The sequence below is a fragment of the Vanellus vanellus genome, assembly GCF_965231255.1.
Source record: "Vanellus vanellus genome assembly, chromosome: 3".
NCBI lineage: Eukaryota > Metazoa > Chordata > Aves > Charadriiformes > Charadriidae > Vanellus > Vanellus vanellus.
In genome coordinates, this window is record NC_138907.1 from 111,680,574 (window position 1) to 111,693,591 (window position 13,018).

Genomic DNA, 13,018 nt, shown 5'->3' on the forward strand with positions numbered 1-13,018 from the left:
AGACAGATTTTTAAAAGATGTACCAGCACAAATGTCAATGAGCTCAGTCATTTTGCCTCAGAGACAGCAGAACAGGTTTGCTCCTCCATATCAAAAGGCAGGAGCTCTGTTCCTCCAGCAGAGCCATGTCCGAGGACTCTGCTGGCAGAAGGTCTTCTGGCAACAAGTTTTTTATATCAGGTGGACCACTTAAAACACCCTTGCTGCTTTCAGCGCAGGACAGAGGGAGCACAGATCCTCATTTTTCTTTATAATCCCTGGGTCATTTCATCAAGAAGTGACACTAGGCAATGACATCGGCACCACAGCAGCCCCAGGGGAACCTGCCCAGAATGGCCTCAGCCACCTTCAGCATGAAGCTACCCAAAGAAATCATCACTCCAGATACTTTTAATAACAACGCCTCTGACTCAGATAGCACTTCTCATCAGTAAACGTCGAAGGTAGCTAAGCATCATTACCCCATACAGATGGGGAAAACCAGACCCGCTGGGCTAAGTGATTTGCCTGCAGCCCCATAGCACCTGGCAGACCTCAGAGCAGAAACCAGGGCCAGGGCCATGTTGTACAAATTCACGGCAGAGAGCCAGTGCATCCCACCTGCCTCGGAGAGGTTACAGGCTGCTTGCTCCTCTGCATGCATGAGCTGTGTGACCCCATGAATCCTTTCACCTGGAGACAGGATGAAATATAAATTTAACTGGTTATTTTTGCCATTAAATGCGTTCCACCAGCCTAGTCCCACCATACAGTATACATCAATACAAAGGAAAACAGAAGGTTAAAAACTAAAGTGTAAGTGGCTGAATTCAGTAAAGCCAATAGTTGCATTCGGTAAAGTAGCATATTTGTGATTATGGAGTTTTGTTAGACACATTTTTAAGATAACATCTTATTTCTACAATGTAGTTAAAATGAATGGTTAGACTAATCAGTGCAAGGGTTTAAACGGTCTTAAGTACATTAGCATAATCACTCATGAAGCACATGTAGTTTATAAATGAATTAAGAGCTACAAATTAAAGAAATGTCTGCTTTTTTAAAACATCTGCCCAATTTAAAGGGGAAAAAAAAAAAAGAAAGTTGGGCATTCTGAGTTTCAAACACTCTCAGTGGTGCACTGTGGAAACGCCTGCTTGCACCCTGTGCTCCTCATCCTACCCAGTCTCCCACAGGGCTCCAGGGGCAGCTCACATAAGGTAGGACTCCATGCATGAACGGAGCTTTGCAGACCCCACTCTTGAACTCTAATCAGTTCTACCTCACTCAACTTCCAGATTTTTTATGTTGTGTTGTCTTGGGATTAAACTCTTCTCGGTTTTTAAAGTGCTTGTACCTTCCCAGAATTTAGAAGAGGTGTGTTTTTATTAATAGGATGATTTTACAGACCTGTTGAGTCTTCTGAAGTGAGCAGGACACATGGTTCCCACTCCACGCTCCCTCATCACTGCACCTCTTTCACATGTATTAAGCAAACAAGGATGACTTCTTCACTGCTCCCTGAGGTCAGCCATACCGCAGCCAACCTGGCTTCCCATTACCCTTGGAGTTGAGGAAGACAAGTGCCTGTATGGCTCCTCTGCAATCAAGGAAGGAGTCACCTTAAGCCTATAGTAAAGAAATCTCTGCTGGAAAGACCCTCTGCAGCCCCATATCACAGCCTCCACTGAACGTGCAAAGGTGTACACATGATGGGGGTTCAAAGGTTTCATTTCCTGGAATGAAATGACTCTTGCAAAAAGAGTGACAGAGAAAAGGTGAATAAGAAATGTTCACTGAGAATGAAGGACACAAAACAGAAGTCAGGAGGTAGAGCCAAAACGAGGAGAGGTACTTCCCAACAGAACCAGGAGTTAAATGGAGGAGATCCTTGCCAAAGGATATTGTGAATGGTACACGGTTTCAAGATCCAGTTACACAAATTCACAAGACAGACATGCATTGGGATACTAGACAGAGACTTCTGTGGCTTAGGAAGGAAGGAAATTTATAAGGAAATATTTTGGCATTCGCCCTGTATACTCTTCCCTAGGCATCCGGTTGACCATTATCAAAAGACAGAGCCAAACCAGCCATTTTATGTTCTGTATTTTTTACTCCAAACTAGCACAAGCAGGAGTTAAGAACTGCATTTTCCAAAAGGAAGAGCAGGGAGGAATGTTTTACCCCAAGGAGGCAGGATGTTCCCTTAGTGGTTTGCTGCGCAAGATTGCTCGAACAAGCTCGTTAACCTTCCCTTCTTTAACATCCACCCCACCCACAAAACGCACTGGCAGTGGGTGTGTTGGGGCTGTGGTAAACACCTCTTGTCCCGTCCCTGCCCACCCCAAGCCTGCGCATCGCCCTGGTGGAGGAGACCAACAGGGTCATTACTCCTGCTCGTGCTACAGTTTTATTGCGGGCAATTGCCAACCATTGTTGTGTAGAGCAAAAATTTAGTAAACACGTTGTCCTTTTGGCTATACTGCTACTACTTTTTTTTTTTTTTTTTTTTTCTATGAATAAAGATACCACTAGAGCAGATTTAGCCCTTCACACACACTAAGTCATCAAAGGTGAATTTGCCTGGTATTTTGGATGGATACATTTGTTTTCTTTATTTTCCTGACTGACTGGGAACCACTGCAAGGCAGTCATCAGGAGCCTTGCACTGGAAGTCCAACCTTCTGGCTGAACTCCCTGTTAAATTTACTGCTGTTTTCATCTTAGGCTAAGGGCAGCCCAGTCAGCGCTTACACCGAGTGGTATCAAAAATACTTCCCCCAGTTCTCAGAAAGAGAATAATCTAAAGTCTCAAAGTAACTGAACTGAAAAAGAAAAAGAAAAAAAAAAAAAAAAGAAAAAAAAAAGAGGAAGCCTTAACGTGAAGAGCTATTATTATGTCTTCTCACATTTTGCCGTAGCTAAAACCATGAGTTGTATATATAACTAATGCACCACCCACCCAAGCAAAAAATACTTGCTTGAAAAAGTAAAGGCATGCCTGTCAGAACCCATCCTCTTCCATTCAGTCTCCATTGTATATTTTTGTCCGTGTGATAAATTAGCCCACTACTTCTCAGGTGATTCTAGCATTTCAAATTTCAACACAGAACATACTCAAGCAAAACTGTCAGTGCTTTCTTGAATTCACTAGCAGGCTCAAATCACAGGGCATCTAGTACTCAGCAAAGCAAAGCAAAACCGAAATGTGAAGGTAATGGGGTGAAAGTTTGAGGCCTGCCCTCCACTTGCACTCACTCACACACGTAAATGTTTCCATCCTGGCAGCTATAAACACTGTTTACCATCAAACACCTGCAACAGATTTCCAATAGTCTCATGCTTGCAGTCTAGGTTAGGATGTAATCTGTTTTGTATGCTAGCGCGCAGCAGAAACCTGAGATTGCCCTGGAGGGTTACAGTTTGTAGGTGGAGCTGCCTGGTCACATCTTTCTTCTTAGTATTCTCTTTTCTTTCTCCTTCGAGATCCCAAATGCTCTTCTTGGTGTCAGCGCTGACTTAAATTCTTTTTCATTAAGCATAGCTAACCTCTACTTCAGCCTAAGCTGTAGTTGTTTTCTGGTGTACACAGGCAGGCTTTCCAGCCGGTGAAAAGGAACACAGAGAGATATGCGGAGCCACCTCTCAGTCAGTAACATAGCGTCTTTGCACCAACATATCACAATTGTAGTCCTAGAACCATGCTTACAAATACAGAGCACACAACAAGGAAATTTTACTTTACCTTTTCATGGAAAGATGTCACAGTCTGTGAACAGCTATACTTTTGGAAGGCAGTGGTGACAAATTCTTGGAATGTCTATGAATTGTAAGACGACATTGAGAGTTTCTAGACAAGACCAGGCATTCAAAATATTTACCAACTTCACAGGTGGTGTTACAAGGATATTCCAGTAGATCTTGGTCCTCTGCTGTGTACCATTACTAACATGGAGATAGAGGACAGGTCTTCTCACTAGTTCTGCTGTTTCGGAATCTCAAAATGAACTCAATTTCACCATAGCTGGTCCAGCTAACTTTCATACAAAAGGAAACTATTATCCTGTAAGATAATGTCAAGGGAAAACCATAATGTCATGCACTGTTCCTGGACCAGGTCACCTCCCCAGTCATTGTATGCTGCTCCGTCATGCCCTTATGATGCACCCTAATTCCTCCTTAGCAACCCACCACAGAAACCTGGGTAGAGTGGGCTGAGAAGCAATTCCATCATTTCTAGGGTAACTGTTCCTCCAGTACATCTGATATATAGAGCAAAGCTGCATAGGCTCCAAGGGAGAGTTTTAGTAAGTATCTGGACTGTTAGAAAAGGTATAAAATTTGGGAGCAAGATGCTCCAGCAAGCACCGTTATGTACATATTTTGCAGCTTGTAGCTGAGGTCAGCATTAACATGTTGACATACATTAACTGCTGGCATGCAAGGACACAAGAAAGAAGAGAAGATCTCTTCTAAAATGAAGTATTTGAATCTGCTTTCTAGCGCTGCAAGGTATAATTGCATTCAGGTATTTATGAAGTTCATGAAGTTCAAAGCCATTCCAAGCCTTCGCTGGGTCACAAGCAGTGATGGATGTTATCATACAGTAGTAGAAAACTCTGTTCCAAGACTTGTGTACTGGTTTGGTCTGAAACCACAGACATAGCTCTGCTCAACATAGGAGGAATCCCTGGGATTATTCCCTATGTATACATTTGCCATACAGAGCCTATGTTTCCCAGGTTTGGGGTGCACAGGAAGGCCTATATGCTACTGAGCCCTTCAGAAAAGTGGGTTTTAGTTTCCCTATGCTGATTTTTCTACCTCTGTTATGATATAAGTTTAAAGCTTTAAATCATGCAAATGTGTCTAGAAGTTGCGATGGGTGTGTGTTTGAGAAATCCAAAAATAAAATAATGTAATGCAGCCAAATACTTAATTACCAACATGTGCATCTGTTGTCAAACCATACGCTAAGTGAGTGGCACTGCTCATTAGTTCTGCTTTCAGGAGCTACCAGGCGTTCGTGTCATCACTACCAAGAGTCTTCTGAGTCTGAATCATCTCCGGAAGGGACAGATTCTGTCACTCATGCAGTCACTGTTAACAAGAATGCTGATGGCGTAGCAGGTGTTTCCTCCACTTCTCTAAACCTGGAAAGGTTCTGGCACAGCTTCCCTCCAATTTTCCCTCTTCAGAAAGGAAAAACAATCTTTCTCTCCTGGCTCACATGAACAGGCAGGCATGTTCCAATAACTCAGGTATTGGATACAATTGCTCCTATTCTTTCTGTTGCCTACAATACTGTGTGATTACCGTGCTGTGCTAGGTCCTCAGGAAAGACTGCTGGTTAATCCAGTCCAATCCCTTTTCATGCAATAAAACTCTAGGCCCAGTGAAACAGAAGGGGGTCTGTGACCCACAACCGTAAAAAAGATCCGCTCATTGTTTATCTGACCCGTTAATTCTGCAGCGCGTCTGAAATGCTCTTGCGAAGTCACTGACTGATAAGCCCTTTCAAACTTTTAAGGGCATCTCATGTTCTGAAACAGACTTGGAGAACTTCCTGCGCTCTGTCCACATCAAACAAATTCCAGCTGGGATCCAAAGAAAAGAGCAGAGCATCGCTACCAAGAAAACAACACTCAAGTGCCAAAGAACAGTAGTGGGGGACAAAGGACCTAAGCAATCCCCAATATGGGTCACAGCCCGATGAAAAGTTACAGTTAAATCTCTACAAAACTGGCTGCTCCTTGCAGCCTGAAAACCCCACACCTTTGGATAAGGAGCAAAAGGCATTAATGAGCAGTAAAGACTGAATGTAGCTCCCGCTTAGCTCTTGGGGTTCTGAGGGACTAGGGCTCACCCATTCCCTTCTGTGGATTGCCCAGAGGTGGGGCTGACCCCCACGGCTTGTGCAGTCAGTGTAGACTCCTGTGGTTTAGGGTGGGCTGTAGAAGGGCACTGCTTGCCTCACAGCTCATTCTGGCTGCTCTCCTTTGGCAGCTAGCCGTCTACCATGATGTGCAAGAGCTTATGCAGCCCACGCCGGGGATCCAGCAGAGAACCAAGGAGCCATAGCTGGGCTTCACCCCAAACAGGGCTTTACTAGATGCCAGTTAAATCCCAGCCCAGTTCCACTCAGCTCTCCCACACTGCCTCTGAGCCAGCAATGAACAACTTAGGTCTCTTCCCTCGCTCGTGAAATGCCTTGTGGCCACACAGGGCTCTTGACACAGGGAAAAACTCAGCGGTTGACCAACACTCAATGTGGCCAAGCCCAAGCTCAGGCTGTAGCGTTTGCACAGCAATTCCAGGTTGCACCCGCATTGCTACTGTGGAGCTGGAGAGGGCAGGTATTCTCCCTCCCTCCCTGTGCCCCACTTTTCTGTGCAACAAAAAGGCCAAACCAAATCCTTTTTTTCAAATTGCTGAAGATGGCTCAGGCAATCCTTTTCACTCATAATCAAATACACATTTTCCTTGCAGTACAGTGGCTCCCAAGAGCCAAAGTTCAAGCTGGAACATTGAAACTCACATGGCTTAGATCATCAGTGGGACACCTCTGGTGCTGACGCTGATGAACCCAGCTCGGACCTGTTCAGGGCTTGGACAGTACTGGGCCCCGTGCTCCAGAGCTCCCCTCTGCAAGCTTTCCTCTCCTTGCCAGCTGCAGCAACCAACACTGCCTACAGCAAATGTGTCACATGAAGGTAGGTCACTAAATATCATACCCAAATGCAACACAGGACCAGATGCCATTAAAAAAAATAATAAAATCCTGTTGATGTAAGCACTATGCTTTTACTTCCCCAAGTCTGACAAGCCTCCTACACAGCCAGCAGTAAGCAGCTATTTCCCTTGTAATATCATCAGCCTCCAATAATGTTCACTTGCCTGTTTTTAATCCCCTCTGCAGCCCTTCCTACCATCCCATGATAAATCCCTTTGCCTCTACCATTTCACGACTGCTCAGATCTTTTCCTCTCTCTCCCCACCACATCTGGCTTCTAGACTGTTCTTCACTTCTTTCTGCTAACATTTTTGAAGTTTATCTAGGGCTCGACAGACTTTTTTTCTGTTCTTGGTGGCGGAGGGAGAAGGAGGGGGAACCTGCTGCTCAGCTGGCTTTGGCAAGCCTGGGCAGCTCTAGCTGAACTCCCCAGCCCTCTGCCAAGAACAGTCTAAATAGGAGCACCAGAAACATCTTTTAATGTCATTTGTATTAATATTTTTGGAATCTTCACATGAACACTTGAAATGGCTTTAAAACCATGAAAAAATAGAGGGAAAGGGTTGGCAATGGTGTGAAGCTGAGACTGTATCACACACAGTACCACCACAGGGAAGTGGCTACAGCAGGGTGAGGGTCTAAGCTGTTTGTATCGAAGGCCTATTTTTGCATCGCTTTATTTAATAAAGTTGTTCTTAAAACAACAAGACTGCTCTTAGCCTTTGGACAGAAGAAACTATTCCTGTCTTTGCTCATCCTAAGCAAGGTCCATCAACAGTGTACATGTTCTTGAGGAGAAAAAGACCCTGTCCCCTCGAGGTATGTACAAAAGGAAAAAACGGCAGACCAGGAAGAAAGGACCTACATGCCCTTTCCCTCTCTAGCTCCTTTCATCGCTCACCTATTCACGCTGCCAGGGAAGGAAGGCCCCTGGCTTGCTACCTACTCACATCATGAGGCCCAAAGAGCTGTGAGCCTTAACCTTGGTTCTATAATCATCAGAGATTTCCTCCTGTACTTGCTGGACCACCAGCTTTAACATCTTACAGGATGTGATAAAGGAGCACTCAGGCAGCGGTTTTAAGGAGAGTTAAAGCCAGCCAGATTCCTGGCGCCTTCCTTCCTTCTCAACCCTTGGCTCCAGAGGGGTGGTAGAGCCAGCACTATGGGATAGATTCAGAAGATCACCTTTCAAAGAGCGCAGTCTGTATTTCAGGCTGTTTTTCTGATGTTCAAAGCAGAGTACGAACCAGGCCATGAAAATTTCAGGTATGAGGAAACTGGATACACTTCTTGTGCTAGAGGTGTGGCTGGACAGGGAGAGGGGTGGTTAAGCCCTGGACCTAGAGCACTGCATAGTTCGCAAGTTCATGCCACCTTCCCCTTCATCCTCCCATACACCATGCAGCAGAAAGCCTTCAGCCAGTGCTGCATGGGTGTCGCGTAACAGCCCCAATGAGATAAACTAAATGCCCCCCATCACAGAGGTCTGCCAGTGACTATCCTCGGCTGGGGTCTGTGTCTCCAGTACCATGATCAAACCCATCTCCATGCCTGAACTCTAGTCTGAATAGAGCCAGCAGGTCTACTTTGGGACAGTCTCCACAGCAACTTGCAACCGCAAGAGAAAAGCCTCCTTACAATAACAAAACATAGGTTTTGAAGCATGAAAGGAAGCAAAATAATCTGTATGAGTAATCTAGATATATATGCACACTTTAGGAGGGAAAACAGATAAGAATCTTTCAGGTGAATTAGAGGGCATATACTTGCAGAGAAATAATGCTTCTCAAGTCGACAATTGTTTCATGATTACATCTGCTTCGCTAGCCAAGGAATGCTGGTTTCTATTTTTCCATAGCCCAACCCTTGTTCCTAGCTTCTAGACGGGCTTTTGCATTTTAGTTGTCCCAGTAGGAGACATCATACTCATTCCAGCTCAGTTTGCCTTTAACAAATTTCTCGGGCTCTTATTTGTCCCCTTAAATTTATTCTACCTCAATTAAAAATTGCTAGATTTCTGCTAGACTTCTGATCATCTGTTTCTTAGTTGCTATTATCAGCATGGATCACAGAACAACTTCTATTGTCACAGGCAGAAGAGAGAGTCTATGAATGTCACAATTATTTAGCAGTCCCCCAAAGCTTGAAAGAGCTTGAAGAGAACTTGTCAAAGCATTTTAAATGTTTTGGCCTCATCTTGTGATTTCTCCTTTCTTAGGAGAACCTTTCTGAGGTTCTTGCAAGACTGAAAAGTTCCTTTTTCTTTCATCAAGGAAAAGACCTTTCTCCTGATGAAAAACAAAAGTTGCCTTACAACAGGTGTTGTTATTTGAAGGTTGATTTGGGATAATGTAAAACTTGCCTTTGGCTTCTGTGACTAAAGGCAGCCCAGTTCAGAAGATCAGTTAAGTGTGTGCCTCATTTACACATGTGACCAAATAATCTGTAGTACTGAAAAGCTTTTCTTGCTAAAAAGACAAGAAGGTTGTACACTCAGGCTTCCCCCTATACTTCAAGGGAACTGGGAGATCTTAAACATCAATGACACAATCTGCACTCTTCTGGAAAGCAATGGGGTTTGGGTTTGTTTGGGTTTTTTTCCATTTCTTTTTGCCATATGCTAAAAGTGACTATCATTTTACATTTATTATAATATTTTGAGTTGTTTCTACGTGCTGTGCATTCTTTCTCTTTTACAACAAGATCTGTGCAGGAAATTTGATAAAGTCATTTTATGTCTTCTATTCATGGCTACTAATTTCACTTGCTGACAAATTAAATTCATCATCTGAGTCAGCCTCTAATTTCAGATCATCATCCCATTTTCCCAGTGTTTTGTCAAATAAATACACTTGTATGTGTAATACACACAGAAACCTACAAATGATCTACATTTGACGCTCTCTAGCTTTGCAAAGTAGAAGAAATTAGTTCTTCTAGAATAAGTTATTTAGGTTTCATAATCACTTTCCATCCCTTTTTCCAAAGCTATAGCATTACCAAACTCCTATTGCCTCCTGCATACAGAAGGCATTTTATTAGCTGAGACCCACTTCCTTGCTTCAAATATATTACAGCCTAAGAGCTTGGCTATGACTGGGAAATGACAGCTCGGAGAATTGCCCTGTGAACACATCCACACCGCGGTCCATACACACACTAGTCTGTTGAGGCAGGGCACTGACCCTTTTACTCTTCACGCACCATCCAGCCAAGCACACAACCCCACACTTCCCACCGTGCCGAAGGACCGTGCGTCTCCCTCTGCTCATTAAGCAGCCAGCGATGGGCTGGGTGATCTGACCTTCTCCAGAAGGCAGTTCAGATCCTGGCAATGCTGTTCTGAGACAAACAAATAAAACAAGAATTCAAGCCAAGAATTCAAGGAAGGACTGAAGGAACAGTAGGATGCGGCTGAGAGTCGGAGACATATGGGCTATCTGCACTAGGCAACCAAAGAGGGCCAGGGCACGGGCCCAAGTACTGGCACAGCATCACCCCACTGCTTGACTGTCAGTGCAGTCCTTGGCATGGACTTGTCCCACGGCAAGCAGTTCTCTCTCAAACAATGCCTGGACACATTTCAGCACTAGCCAGGGACCATTCCCAATACACAGTTTGGATGGACCACCTTGTTGGGGTGGGAAGGGAAGAGAATTTATGGTCAAAAGCCATGACACTCCAGCTGGCCTTGAGGCCAGCAAACAGTTCCCTGGCCTATTTTATGTACTTGTGTAGAAATAAGTTTGAATATCACAATTCATTCAGCACAGAGAAGTTCCCAGAAAGGGCACTGCCTCTTACTAGGACTGCCCCAACTGCTCCAACATAGCGGACTCAGCTTCTTTGTATTCTTTTGTTCCCTGAGATATTTCTGTAGATTCTATTTAATCTCCCCGGTCTTCATGCATTGTCTGGGCTGATATCTAATTGACCAGAAAATTAGATGAATGCATCTATTAGGCCAGAGCACTATTTCACCTTGATCTGGCCCTCAAATTGAGATTGTAGATTGCATCGCCAAGCAGCAATATACTATCTTACAAAACCTTCCTCCTCTCTCATGGTCATTCTGTCCCTGAATCTAAGCCTCTCCTATTGGATTTAATTCCAAATACATTAAGTACAAGCTGAGATCAGCAGAGGCAAGTTATAGGAAAGATAAAGATCCTGTTTAACCGAAAAACAATTTCTGATTGAGTTAATGCTACTTAGCAATTTCTGTTTTCAAAGTGCATTACAAACATGAATTAATCTTCGCAATATCCAAGGGAGTTAGGTATAGAAGCATTGTTATGCATCTTTTACGGATGAGGAAAACAAGAAGACAAAACCACCTCCTAACTTAGGGTTCCTTGGTTTTTGAGCACTCCCATTCCAAACAAACCCAAAGTATAACACATCATAGACCACATGAAAAACACGGCTTTCTTGCACTTTTCCATGACGCTGTGACACGACACTGTCCTGACAAAAGTTTCCACTGCTTGACAGACACAGAAAATACCAAACAAGTTAGGAAAGGAACTGGGAAAAGAAAACAGCAGGAGTTGCTGGCGCCTGGCCTACAGCTCAAACCACTGGACAGCGTTGCCTCTCACGGCTAGAGGGATTCACAGCTCCAAGGGGAGAGAGGGCGAGTGGACACTACAGCAGAAATCTGCCTGCTACAGAGCACAGGGTACATCTGCGTAAGGTAAAAGCATCGATATGTATAAACACTGGAAAAAGCAAGTGGCTGTACAAACACTGACTAATAGAGATGAGATATGTTATGCGAACGCTGCCCAGGTGTTCTTTGCAAATCTGATCTCATAGGGACTTTCTTATAAAGTATCAAGGTGAAACAATATTCAGCTTACAATGTTTTTTAGCAAATGCAGATCAGTCAGTTTTCCTGCTTGGGTGCTTATCATTTTCTCTCTGTGGTTGCGGTGGTTTCTTCCACCGCTCTGCTACCCTGTCCCACCTCAGCCCCGCAATCCCGCTTAACTCTGCTGCTGCCCTTCCCAGTCCTGATGCAAGAACGTGACTGTAGCTAAATGAAGGTAGCCACCACAACCTTCCTGCAGATCTTCCTTCCTTCCTAGACCTGCAACCTTTCCCATCCTGCAGTCTCTTGCCTGCCTATGGCTTGAAATCATTAGGCACTGGTTGCAAACAAACATGAATAAATTAGAGTAATATTCAAATAAGGGAAAGAAAAAGAGGAGTAACAGGGAGGGGGACTAGGAAACCAAGGAAGAAATGCTAATTAATTCAAATAGATTGATTTGCCCTGTTTGCTCAAAAAATTAATTAAAAAAAAAATGTAAATTAAGAATTAAAAGCTCCCAATAAGAGGAGCCAAAAGGTTTTCCTCTGGAATCTATTACGAGTATCTGAAAAGGGATTGTGTCTAATTAGACATTATTTTGCATCAAGATGACCTCATATTATAATTAGAGATATGCTAAATTACTTGGAAATAATTATAATGATTGGATATCCTCCATGACTGCCAGTTTGGGAGCTTTCATGTTCACATTGATTCTACCCACCTCAGTTTCTTTTGGTCCAGAGTTGGGTCTTTAGCAGGTAGCTAACCTGCAAAAAAAAAAAAAGCATTCTTCAAAACTTGCATCAGGTGTCACTTTTTTTAGACACTTAAAAATACAAGAAAGACTTGCAAATTTTCATGTAATAAAATCATGGCCTAAACGTGGCAGGTACGCAGGCATAGTTATTTGCGCTCCATTCCCTAAGCAGGGCACACGCAATGCAAACAGATGTGATCAGTTTTTATCTTTACAATGAATTTATCCACAAACACCCTGGGCTTCTAAAACATACTGCTCTTGGATCGAGTTTAATTTTCATCTACATGTTGCAAAAATGTTAGCCCAAGCTCTAACAAGTGTCAGTTGCTATTTCAGTCCTATGGTCTGTCTCAGTGAATCAACTGAACTCCAACTGCTTCACCGGCTACAGAAAGAGAGGCAAGACAAGTCTAGCGCACTGGGCTGCAGACGTGCTGGGTTGTGTGATGTGGTAAGAAAATACTAGTCGTGCTAGAAAACATTCACAAAGAAGCTAGGTCAGAAAGTCACATCACGTCAATGGCAAGGTGGGAAACTGGAATAAGGCAAGGAAAGGAGATCCTCCTGTATTTCAGCATCTTTCTGATCCATGCAGATGGATTGAACTGCAGTGAGCAAAAGACACTGACATAAAAGTGAGCCTGCATACCCTGAAGTGCCACCTGAGGAAGGGAAGAGCTTCAAAGTTGCCCACAACGCTTTGAAAGGCACAAAGGACAAA